We start from the raw sequence: 12,980 nt of genomic DNA, 5'->3' as shown, positions 1-12,980 counted from the left end.
GCTGCATGAGACACATCTTCAAAACCCCTAGGTGTATTCAAATCAGCAAGTACTTCTGCAGGTGAAGAGGAACACGTAACGCCTACACCTTCCTCAAAAACTTCAACAGGTAGACTGTCAACTTGATTTCTTCTTGTACTGTCATCAATAACTTCAATAGGATTAGCGATGACCCTGTTGCACTCTTGTACTTTCACTACTATATCCAATGGGTAAATCATTAACATGTTCATTTCTCGTGGAACCAGCACCAACAACTGTTGGCTCAGCTACCGCTCCAGCTGGCACTTCAATATTTGAATCAACCCGTCCACTTCTTGTAAAAACAACACCCCATACTAGGCTTAGTAAGTTCTCCAACTGGCACCTCAACTCGTGAATCATTAGAGGAAGACACTACTGGATGTGAAGAAGACACAACGGGTAATACCCCTTCTATAATTTAGGGTGCGTTTAATTCACGGAATATAAGATTACTTTCAAGAATAAGATTACTAGAATGTAACATTCCCATCATTACTGTTTTTTGTTTGTTTAGCAGGAATGTAAGATTACAGTGTTTGGTTGAAGGAATAAAAGATTACTGAAATATATATTTTACGAAATTATCCTTGTTCTATATTTTTTAACAAGTAGAATTCTAAATATTTAAATAAAAATATTTATACAAAAATTCATCTAGAATATATTACTTTATTATTTTTAATATATATATATATATATACTTTTTAATAAAATTTATATATAATTTTTATAAAATTTAAAAGATAAATGGGTAGAATAAAAGAGTAAATATATCATGTACTATTTTAATTTTAATTAATATTAAATTGTATATAATTTATCTAAAAATATATTAAAATTTTACATCAACATTTAACTAAATAAGCATATGATCATTTTAATAAATGAACCATTTTACTACTACCAAAATGTACAAAGATGATTTTATTATAAATGAATGCATTTACTTTTTAAACGTGTATAATTAAATTAAAATTTTATATATACAATTAAACAAAAATCAAAATTATATATATATATATATTATAAAATTATAAATTAATATTTATGTATTTCTTTTGGTACATTATTAATATTTATGTATTACTTACGCATTTAACAAAATTAATGTATAATTTTAATAATTATCCAAAAAAATAAAACTTAATTCAAGTGATTCTTAGATAACATACCATCTTAATTTTTTTTCCGCCGCAATCAAGCCATCAATGTGGAAAAAATTAAGGCCCCTATTTCTGGTAGCTTATACATTACTTTTCTAGCCTTATTATGAGGCTTGGCATCTAATTACTTGAAGATGTCAAAAGTACATAGAATTTGATCAACTCTACATAGTACAAGTTAAAAACTACTCGAACTACAATTTTCCATCAAATTCCCGAGCAACACATGAATTCCCGAGCATATCTCGGTGGCAATTTCTTTTTCTCATAGCAACTTCAAGATCATCTAAGGTTACTTGTCCATCACCATCTCTATCCAATTCTTCAAAGAACTTCCTCCCTAAATGAATAACGCAAGAGTAAAATTAGTTCATAGCTATTTTACTGAACTATAGTTGATCAAATTTGGCCATGGTAAATTACCCCACCTGAAATTAATGCCATGAGAACTCAAAGGATATGAACTCGTTTAGCATGAAGTTTGATAACTGAGAAGTCTATTAAAGATAATGAAAAATAAAAACTATACATGACCAGTCTCTCAACCCCCAAATTCAGTTTGGAATATGGGAAGAGTGATAAACCCCAAATGAGAACTCAAATGTGTATATCTATTGCATGAATAACTTGGATCTAACATGTCAAAAATATGAACTGGTGAATAATACATCAGACCAAAGCTATCAATACAATACATACACATGTTTAAAATTTGATCCACATATTATAAACATACTCAACATCAAATCAAAACTATCATTTAACACCTAAGCCAATAATCAAACTAAAAGATAGATATGCTTAGTGCGATACTGATACTTTGAGAACTCAGTTAAAATGTTTTAAAGTTAGGACTCATTCAGAATCTGGACTATAGTCCCGAGGATTTCTGATGCAATTAACACTAAAATATTTCTCATACCTGTAATTCCTTCTTCAGGGACATTTCCATGTATAGTTTATCCAACTGATTCACTCTACTCTTCCTGGCCTCTAATTCGCTGTACGAAGCAGTTGTATTCCTACACATGAAGGGAAAAAAAGTATAAAGATGTGTAAAAATGGCAAAAAGATGAAGACAACTTGGGCAGTGATGAGTTAACATAAGATAGGAATCATCTATAATATTACCAGCAATCGCGGCTTACATATTAAAAAGCAAGAACATAATGCTTTGAAAGTGATTTGATGGTTGATTAATGGAAAGTATTGGACTTTTAAGGGCTGAAATTAAATGAAATAGGGCAAGTGAAAAAAAGCACCCATAGGCAATTTTTAAGATTGTATTTAAGATCATTACCTTTTCTCTATTAATCAAAATAGTTTACAAACATATATAAATATATTCATTTTTAAGATGGTAAACACATTGATAGATGTATTTTCTCTATTAAAGAACATTTTTCAATAAAAACCTAATGTGATGTGACAATTAAGAGCTTTACATGATAAGTTCCAGAAATGCATCTATTAATATGTTTACTATCTTAAAAATATAATGAAATCTATAACTCTTAACTTTATCAAAGATAAAAACAAATTGAACTAAAAGAAATTTTAAAATACTCGGTCCACCAGCAACTAACAATCCCAAGATATATATATATATATGTATGTATAAAACGAAGAAGACTAATTCACTTAACTGAATAAAGCATCACTTTGGTGATCAACATGCATATAGCCCATCCATATAGTAAAATCACTTTAGAAGAGGATGAGTCGAAGAAGTTTCATCTCAAATCATAAATATCTTCCAATAAAGTTCCAAATATGACTTTATTAGATTTTTTTGGTCAAAACTGAAAAGCGTCTCATTACCGAAATCAACAAATTAAATAAAGAGTGATTGTTTCGATGATAACCTTTTCCAATTTGGAATGACCAATCCAATTATTTATCAAACCCCAAATAAAAATTTCATCAGTTCTCTCATATCTTTAAGTAGCTTTTACAAAAGTACGGATCCTCCACTAATTCTTAACCAGCTGAGCATACATTCTTATCATAACTTTTCCTCATTTCAATAAAAGAATTCGAACGAAAATTTTCTCGAGTAATAAATCTCTTCATAATTCTCCCTCAGTCCAAGTAAATAATCAAAACAACTTTATCCTTGTGAAATCAATTCAGCCTTGGCTACGTGAATAGGCTCATAGAGCATCAGCATATCTCAATTTCATTTCCGGAGTCAAGTCAGAATGTTTCAAATAAATAACTCTTACATGGCTCGTGAGGCACTTCACAACGTTTAGACAGATGTTACTGGTATTCCTTTTTGTATAAATATAGCCTTAACGGATAGAAACTTCGATTTACTCGATACATATAGGGGCTCAACCTTAGAGTTCCAGCTCAGAGAGGTACGATTGTATTCTAAGGGCATGTACTGATCAGACATATTTTGACATTCGACCGACCGGTCTATCTTGAAAAATTTTGACTCAAACCATAGCTCTGATACCACTAAATGTAACCCCCACAGACCGATAAGGGTAACCAGATCCGATCCGGGGTGTCACATTTGGGCCACCGGAGTGACCCACTATAAAAATAGCGGAAAATTTAAAACTTTTTAAATTACATGTAAACTAATAAAATCAGTTGTTACTATTTAAAAATAAAACAGATTTCCAGACTCATATATAAATCAAAATACAATTACATGCCCCCTAATCACATGTACCATTCTCTGGAAACAATGCCGGAAGAATTCCTTTACTGATGTCGATAACTGCACTGGTACAATTCTTTTAACCTGAAAAGGTGAGTAATAGAGTGAACTTCGAAAAGCTCAGTAATACAGAACTACCAGATGATGCTGAAGAACGTGCAGATACAGATAAACATACATATCCTTATTATTTCCGAATATTTATAGATTTTTATGCTGAGCAGAGATCCTACTGATATTTCATATGGTAACAGACAATGAGCTTTCAATTCAGACAAATATTTCGGATGACTGAGTTCAGGAGATCAGAATATGTGATCTAGTGTGTTCCCAAAAACCATGTAACTTTTCAGATCTTTTTAAAACATATATATATATATATATATATACCCCATCCCAACACATCATAATGTGTAGGTTCCCCAGAACCATACACCCAACCCAAAACATCATATAAGGCCCTGAGCACAAAGCCGAGGAACCTGCAAAACTTCTTCCTTCAATAATACCCCCCAATTAAAACATTTTTCGTCCGTAAACGGATATATCAAAAATCAAAACATAAATCAGGTCAAGTATCATATCAGAAATCAAATCAAGTAACAGATCAGAATCCAAGTCAAGTATCAGATCAGAATCCATGTCAGATATCAGATCAAAATTCAAATCGAAAATCAGATAAAATATTCATGTGAGTAGGGAACACACCAGAGTTTATGGACATTATTTAGAGGAACTAGATAATCTTATAAGGTAGAGAAACGCGGATCTTCAGTTTACCGATAGAATGTCGGTATTTAGGATCACTATAGGAATATTTCAATAACTATCGGAATCATCAGTTATTCAGAATGTGAATTATCAAGATCATATCTTATTCGGACAGTTTTCAGAAGTTTTACGTAATCAGAAGGGTATTCAGGATCTTTTACATCCATATCAATTGAGTGGATAATCGAACAACTTAACAACGAAGATTCAGAACCTTAACAATCTATGTCGATTGATCGCATTATCGAACAACTCTTAGATGAATAGTTCCTAGAACTAATACTTATCGACTGGTCATTTAGTGTCATTCTAGGGTATTTACACTTTAATACCAAAAATTCTTATCCATAGATCATCTTCGGAGTCATCACTGAATAGATCTTCCAATGTCTTTATTTCATTTTTACGCTTCTACTATATCATGAAATACTGACGTGTTTGATTTGTAGTTCATGATCCAGAAGAACAATACATCGTGTATGTTCATTAACGTTTCTAGACTCATCCAAATCACTTATTAAAATCTTAGTCATTGAGGTTACTTATTTCACTTAGTAGTCAAATCCATTCCAATTACTTCAGAGTTTTCCAGATTAATTTGGACGTCTCTAAATTTCGGATACATATTGTGCTTCTGTTCAGTTCGGTCTTCGTGGTTGATTTGTCGAACAAATATCCAATTCTTAGTGCTTAACACGATCTAGAGTTGAGCTGAGCTGAATACTTCCAAAAGTATCATCGAGCCAAACTTGAGAAGACAAACACGCATTCAAGCAATATTTATGCCGTTCAGGTACTGACATAGCTTTAGGGTTGATCTACTCACTTAAGTTTTGTTCCATAACTTTTAAAGGTAGTCCAACACCTATGCTTATTTAGATTCCTTAAGTAATCCAAGACATTTACTTAATATAGGCCATAAGGGTATTTTGGTAATTTTGGTGTTCGATTTTATTCCATTCATTTCAGACCTCGAGGATATCCAATCATTCTTGAGCTTGGTGGTATTCTTGGTCATTGTACAGATTCAATGTACTTTAATCATTTCCTTCCGTCTGATCTTACTATTAAATTCAATCTTATCATTTATTTCAGTTCTTTCGAACAATTTTGACAACAAAACAACCTCAACAAATTATTCTTCAGGTATTTACTCATAACTCGGATATTTCCGGGTCAAGTGCCTTCTCAGATTTTACAAACGGAATATCAGGAATTTTCCTGCACTAAGTCAGGATCTTAACAATTAAATCTGTACTTAATCGAGTTAAGTACGAATCCCCTAAGTATTTTCTCATTCAGAGTCAACTCAGACTATTCTACCTATTAAGGGCATTTTCGTAATTTTTTAACCAGATAATTTCGATATTAGCTCTTAACGAAAATAATATAATTTAGAGATCCCATGATTAATGCTTTCTTGAACACTCTCTGATCTTGAAACGGTTCTCGTAACAAACTTCTAGTATCATTCACAAACTCTCATAGGATTAAAACCGGTTATCCATAATTTCCAAATAAAACTAACATTTCTTATGCACATCAATATTTTTATCAGATCAATATATCTGTAAAAATCCTCTTATCTAACTTCCATATTCAAATCTTGTCTTTTTATAACATAAGGGTATTTTCGTAATTTTTACCCTGCCGGAGTATTCTCATAATTTCTCATCCAAGTACCTTTAACATTTAACCTTTGATGAAATATATTATAAGTTGCAGATACAAGGCTGATTTCTTTATCACTAATCACAAACTTGTAATTTAATCTAACAATTCCTCAATCTCTTATATTAGTCATTCGATCCGTAATTATTTACAGAATTTCTACCACATCATATCGAGTGTATAAATTATTCAACTCCATCAAAGTGACCAACATTATCTTGTCATGCATTTATCAATATAAACATGTTTCATAAAGCATAAAGAGGTAGTAAAGTATTACCTCGATTTCCGTGCAATACTGATCGACCATAAAAAATTCCATTCGAACGCCTTTGATCTTCAATTCAATTTCCAATAATTCCTCAGATACATATCAACATAATTATATCAGAAACGAAGCTTAATTGTGATAAACAGATTGAATCGGGTCATAAATCAGTGAAAAATAGCTTACCGGGTTTGAATTTTGTGAAACGGACTTCGGATTCGGATTCAGGACATTGAAAGCATAAAATATGACTTTTCGAAAATTTGAAATTTTCGGTCAAAATCAAAGTCAACGGGTTTGACTGGCAATTTTGAGGTCTTCGGGTTCGAATTTCAAAAAACGGACAGCGGAATCGGATTTGGAGCGTCGAAAAATGTCAGGATAGGTATATTCGGTCAAAGTCAAAGGTCATTTAATACTCGGTCAAAGCCAGTCAAAGTTTTGGTCAACGGTGGTCAACGTCGGTCAACGGTTAACGGGTCAACAGGTCTGGTAAACGGGTCGGGTCGGGTCGGGTTATGACCGGTCAAACCGGTCAACTATGCACCAAAACCGGTCAAACCGATCACTTTTGTCTTCTCCACGCGCAGTGGCGGCGCGTGGGGGCGCGTTAACAGTGCCCTGATATCGGAAAATTCCCGGAAAAATTCCTAAAAATTATTTTAAGCGATTTCAAGATACTTACAAAGCTCGGTTCACAATTTTGAACGACGGAGAGCTCGATTTCAACAAATCGGAAACTTTGACCGCTTCACCTCCTCACGCGCCGCCGTCGACGGAGACCAAGGATGACACCGACAGACTCGGAACGGAACAAGGAACACGATGGTGCGGGAGGTGTCGTAAACGGATGACTCGATCGTCGTGAATCGATGAAAAACCAATTGAAATTCAGTGGATATGATAAATTTCACCAAATTGAATCAAAGAGCATAAACAATCAAATTCATGATGGATACCATTCAAAAGATGTGGTATACAACAGAAGATAAGTAGGTGCTTTTTGGTTTGAGCTTAAAAGAGAGCAAAATAAAAATAAATCACACTTTAACTTAAACAGCCATCACCCAAGACTATTCTTGTACGTCAACATCTCAAAATTTTCTTTCTAGGCAACAACTAGAGATGCTGAGAAAGGAGAAAGAAAGGTGATATTAAGAAATCAAACCTGTCCTCAGCATAGTAAATATGTCTGTTAGAGGGACGATTATCAATGGAATGCAACACTGCAGTTAGCTTCTCAACTTTCTGCAGCAGAATATAATAGTATAAATAATAGGAAATTATCATATAGCTCTTGATAAACCAAAAATCACTCATTGAACCTTTCTTTCACTTTGCAACTTCTGCAATATATATCTTATGTCTTGGGTCTTCATTAGCATGAGTTCTTCATTAGTGTATTTGTTAGCTTGATTTCTATAATAACAAAGAATTTGGGAAGAAAAGAAAAATACCAGATAAGCTTTCTATAGATTTGCAAGCCCAAGTAGAAAAAAAAACATAAACATGAAAGCCATATTGTACTCTGGTTTATGAACTCCATCCACAGTTCTTGTTTTTATCATCTGAAAGTAGAATTCATTTGGATTTCTGAATGCAGCTTTCTCCTCGAGTTCTGTAGAGAAAATCAACAAACGTGCAAATTATAAAAAAAAAGGGATGAAATTATAGTCAGCACTCTTATTACAGTCAAAGAAGTAAGAAATTGGATGCAATCAACAAAATAAAATTACCCGTAAGGTCTCTTCCTTCTTGTGGAATGCTTTTACACGGACAGCTCCTCGCAAAAAGTCTCGCCAAATCGAAGAAGAATGATATTTTCTTTCAGCCAAAGCAAGCTAATGGGGAGGAGTATTTTAGCCAATAGAGGACGGGAATCAACAAATACCTAAGGGAGATGGTGGACTAACATTCCTAGTAAAACAGGAAAAAAAACCCACTGTTGGTATTCAAAGTTTACCCGCACTTGAGAATAATAACCATTCAAACATGGGTATCTTTACCCAGAAAAATAGATTCCTCCAAGGAATATTTTAATTCGTGAACCAAACGGGGCCTAAATTATCTCGTGCAGCCCCATCAACCGTCCGACGCACCTCAAAAGTAAATTTTCCTTCATCAAATATAACATGCCTTGAAATAAACACCTTCCCTTCTTCATCCAAACAGTGATATTCTTTTTGATAAAGACCATAGCCCAGAAAAACACACTTTCTTGACCTAAACTACAACTTATGCTGATTAAAAAACATAGCACACAAGTAGCAAGCAAAACCAAAAGCCCTCATAAGTGAATAATCTGGAACTTTCTGATATAACACTTCAAAGGGAGTCTTGTCATTCAAAATTTTTGTTGGGAAACTATTTATAAGAAATACAACCAAAACAAAGGCATAGCTCCAATATTTTAGTGATAAAAATGTCTGCGCCAACATAGCTAAACCCATTTCCACAATATGTTTGTGCTTTCACTCAGCTCAACCATTCTTCTCAGAGGTGCCGATATTGAACACCATAGTGAGCCTTGTGAGCCTCGTCGTAGCAGAATTTTCTGAATCTGCGCATCCTTCACAACACAGTCATTAGGATAAAACTCGATGAATACACAATTATCTCGAGTAAATTGAGATACAGACAACAACTTTTTCTTTATGTTAGGTACATGCAACATTTTCCTCAGAACCATAGATTTCTCATTAGTATTTAAAACACCCTGACCTATATGAGCAATTTTGACACATGTCCCATTGCCCATGCATAAAGCATTATCGCTTATATATATGATGATTGTTCACAATCGTTAATATTTGTTTGTTATTTATTTGATCTTGTGGATTTATTGCTGCTGATTTAGTTGTGTTATGTTTATTTTCGTATAGGGCCTTACTTTCCAGAATTAGTGATAAAACGGCGCATTTTGCATTTTTTTATTATTTGGTTACGGCTGGAAATATGGACACGACTTTGGGCATGACGCGGTCTGACGTGACAGTTCCTAGAAGGTTCAGTCAGTGACGGTTTCTAGAAGATCTACCTAGCACGCTTTCTGGAAGATAGACGAGTAAAGTTGCATTAGGAGACTAGTTTAAAGTTTGAATTTAGAAAAAAAAATATCTTTAGGATTATTTTATTTTAATTTTTTTGTTTATCCTTAGACTTTGAGAAACTATAAATACCCTCTTGGGGTAAGCCTAAACATCACTCAAATTACAATTTTTCTCTCTCTCTAGTTTTATTAAAGTTTTATCTTTTTACTTTTCAAGTTTTCATTTTTCTTTTATTTTCAAGCTTAATTTTGAATATGCTAAGTATGACTTTTGTCATGCTTAGCTAAATTTTTCATAAGCCTAGAGCTGAAGCGATGACTCAATTCCAACAGGAGAATTGAAACAGACCCTTAATATCTTCGAAATATCTCTCTTAATCTATGCGCTTATTTTTCAAAATAAAAACAGTTTTCAAAATCAAAGATAGACTTTGGTCTAGATTGTTGTTGCGATTAACGTGTGGGAGGAAGATTCGGCTTATAGAAAGCATTCGACTTCCTGGGAACACAATTGGAGAGATAACTTCGCCAAGAGGGAATTGAGATCGGAATTGACGGTTAAAGAAGCAACAATCCGAGTCAGTGGCCTCGAACTTAAACGGTAATTGATCTACGACAATTGATGTTGATTAGATTAATTTCCGAAGCCGGAATCAAAGATTGCCTTGGGTATTCGGTATACAAAATAGAATCACGATGATAGCCCTTGTAGACAAAGTAACTGACGTGAATCCCGAAGGAAAAATCTAATTCGATGATCTAAAGGAAATTGAGTCAAAGCGAAGCTTGAGGCTGTTTTTACCATATCTATTTTTCGACTTTAAAATCATTTATTTATTTTTACTTCAAATCGCCTTTATTAATATTTAAAAATCTTTTTACAAAAACCCCCTGTTATTACATTCATGTCTGGCTTAAACAAACCGAACATAAAATTATAATTTTTCAAGTCTTTGTGGAATCGACCCCTTTTTCTCTTTACTACACATTTTCTTCATTTATTAGTCGGGAAGAAGGAATTTTGTTTGACATAAAAAATGACAGTTGTTGATATACCATACCTGAGTTAATACAGACAGGTCATTAGTCACATGATGAGTGGCACCAGTGTCCTGATACTAGACTGGACCGTTTGTGACTTTTGTTGAAGAATGAACATCTAGATGAGACGAAAACGCTGAAGTAAAAGCAACGTAAGTCAAAGTCACAAAGGGATTTTGAGCATAAGTTGGCCTGAACGAAGCATCAAGTGCAACCCCAATAGAAACTCCATATGGTTGAAAATAACCTAGAGGAGGTGAGGGATAAAGAAGAACTCTAGAAAACATTGGATTAGTCGAGTAAACAAATGAAGGAGGAGTCTGCGAAATTGGATGTACAGTGTGATTAAAACCTGAGCTTAAGTTTGTGGCTGTCTCTGGTCAAAGTGTGAATTACTCGACCGCTGATGAAAATCTCCTGTTATAGCACCAAATTCAGCGACACCACCATAATCCCTATCAAACTGATGATAACACTTCTGCACAACATGACCAAACTTGTCACACAGGTGGCATTGCGGCCTATTTGAATAATGATTCCTACCACCCCTCGGCCTCGATAACCACTATGTTGATCTCTCTCCAAAGAGGATTGCACCTCTGTTGACCCCTTGACACTTGAAACACTGCCACCTCTGTCGTTCATTTGCACCATATTAACCCAGAACCCTTCACTTAAAAACACCTATTGTCGAGCTTCACAATCTAATAACAGTTCAGTAAGAGTATCCAAAGACACTTCTTCCCGAGAGGCTATAGAGATGATTGACTCAAACTCCATTGTCAAACCAGCTGAGACAACATTAACATGCTCTTGCTTAGTAACAAGACTGCTTGATGCATTTAATAGATCACAAATAGACTTGACTTTCGCCAAATATTCACTAATAGACAAACTAGTCTTCCGTTGAGAACGAAGACCATGTTGAAGGGAGGAAATCTTGGCACTTGTTCTCGCACTAAACAATTGAGACACAACATTCCAAATGGCAATGGTTGTTGTAAGCCCTGTGAGATGTGGTAACACATCCAAGCTAACAGTAGTTAAGAGCCAAGAGGCTAGTAACTTGTCTTGCTGCCTAAAAACCACAAACTCTGGATTCTCTTCAACCTACCCAGAACTGTTAGTAACAAACTCACTTGGTACAACATTATTACCGGAAATAAAACACAGCAGGCCATAACCATTAGTGATTAAAGAAATTTGATGCTTCCACAATAAATATGTATTCTCAGTAAGCTTGACCATATCATGCTTAGGAATATGTTGAATTGCATTTAACCTCGACACACTAGAATTCACAGGAGAATTGATCTAAGATGCATTCTCAGTATCATGAGATTGACCAACAGTAAGATCCACCATTGTAACAAAGAATAAAAAAGAACTTCAAGCAAGAAACACACAAAACCAGATCCAAAAGAAACTCAATGAAGTAGCCCAAGAACGGAAACACATATAAGAAATAGATCAAGAAACATATCTATCCAGCTCTAGCTCTAAAAAACACCACTGTACCAGCGAAAAATCAGTCAAAACAAGCAGCATAAAGAAAATCCCAAGACCAGGATTTGGCGAATGATATCATGTTAAGATAGCAATAAAGCTATCAAAGAAAACACAATAAAATAGAATAGAGAACACAAATTCTTTCTCAGACTTTCATTAGAAAATCACTCATACACAAAGAAGAAATACCTGACTATTTATACAACTAATCTAGCTTAACAGAAGTCCTAACTAACTAACAACTTGTAACACCAGCTAATTGCATGCAGAACGTAATGAATGGGACCCATTCATATTATACACTTACACTTACAAGGATAGTAGTAGTATTTATTTAAAAACTCTCAATAATTTACATTGACAAACTCAAATACTCTATAATTTCTATTGCACAAATCTATAATAACAATCATTTTTAATCACTAAAGTAATTTAAACTAATAATTTATATGGAAAATATCAGTAGATATTTCATTTTCCTTTTTTCCCCTCATATGTTGCTCGCTCTTGACCTAAATTTTATATTTTTTTTTGTCGATGACGACATCAACTCTAAACTAATCACTAATTGTTGATTTTCCCCTCCTTGTATAACTCAAGCTATATATTTTTTTTGTTTAATTATTTTTTTCATATAAAATGATGAACGATTTTATTTATTTTTATATCATGGTTATTTCTGTTTTTATAGTATTTTTTTTTCATCTTTTATTATGATTGGGTTTAATGTTAACTCTCCAAATTCATATGACATATATTTGGATATCTTGTTAATCTATCCATGTCTTGTAATAACTAAAGATATGTTAT

The 12,980-nt window shown here is 33.7% G+C and overlaps 1 long non-coding RNA gene across 1 annotated transcript; it reads right to left on the bottom strand.

Annotated features, from left to right (window-relative positions):
* Positions 1-7,968: 7,968 nt before the first annotated feature.
* LOC120187547 lies at positions 7,969-8,317 on the bottom strand. The gene is made up of 3 exons (XR_005522303.1): positions 8,308-8,317; positions 8,099-8,189; positions 7,969-7,990 (listed from the first exon to the last, which is right to left on the bottom strand). It is a non-coding gene; the product is annotated as an uncharacterized LOC120187547 (long non-coding RNA).
* Positions 8,318-12,980: the final 4,663 nt, after the last annotated feature.

Source organism: Hibiscus syriacus, unplaced genomic scaffold (assembly GCF_006381635.1).
Source record: "Hibiscus syriacus cultivar Baekdansim isolate YM2019G1 unplaced genomic scaffold, ASM638163v2 tig00113725_pilon, whole genome shotgun sequence".
Taxonomy (NCBI): domain Eukaryota; kingdom Viridiplantae; phylum Streptophyta; class Magnoliopsida; order Malvales; family Malvaceae; genus Hibiscus; species Hibiscus syriacus.
Note: the sequence above shows the minus strand (reverse complement) of the source record. Positions and strands in the feature narration are given on the sequence as shown.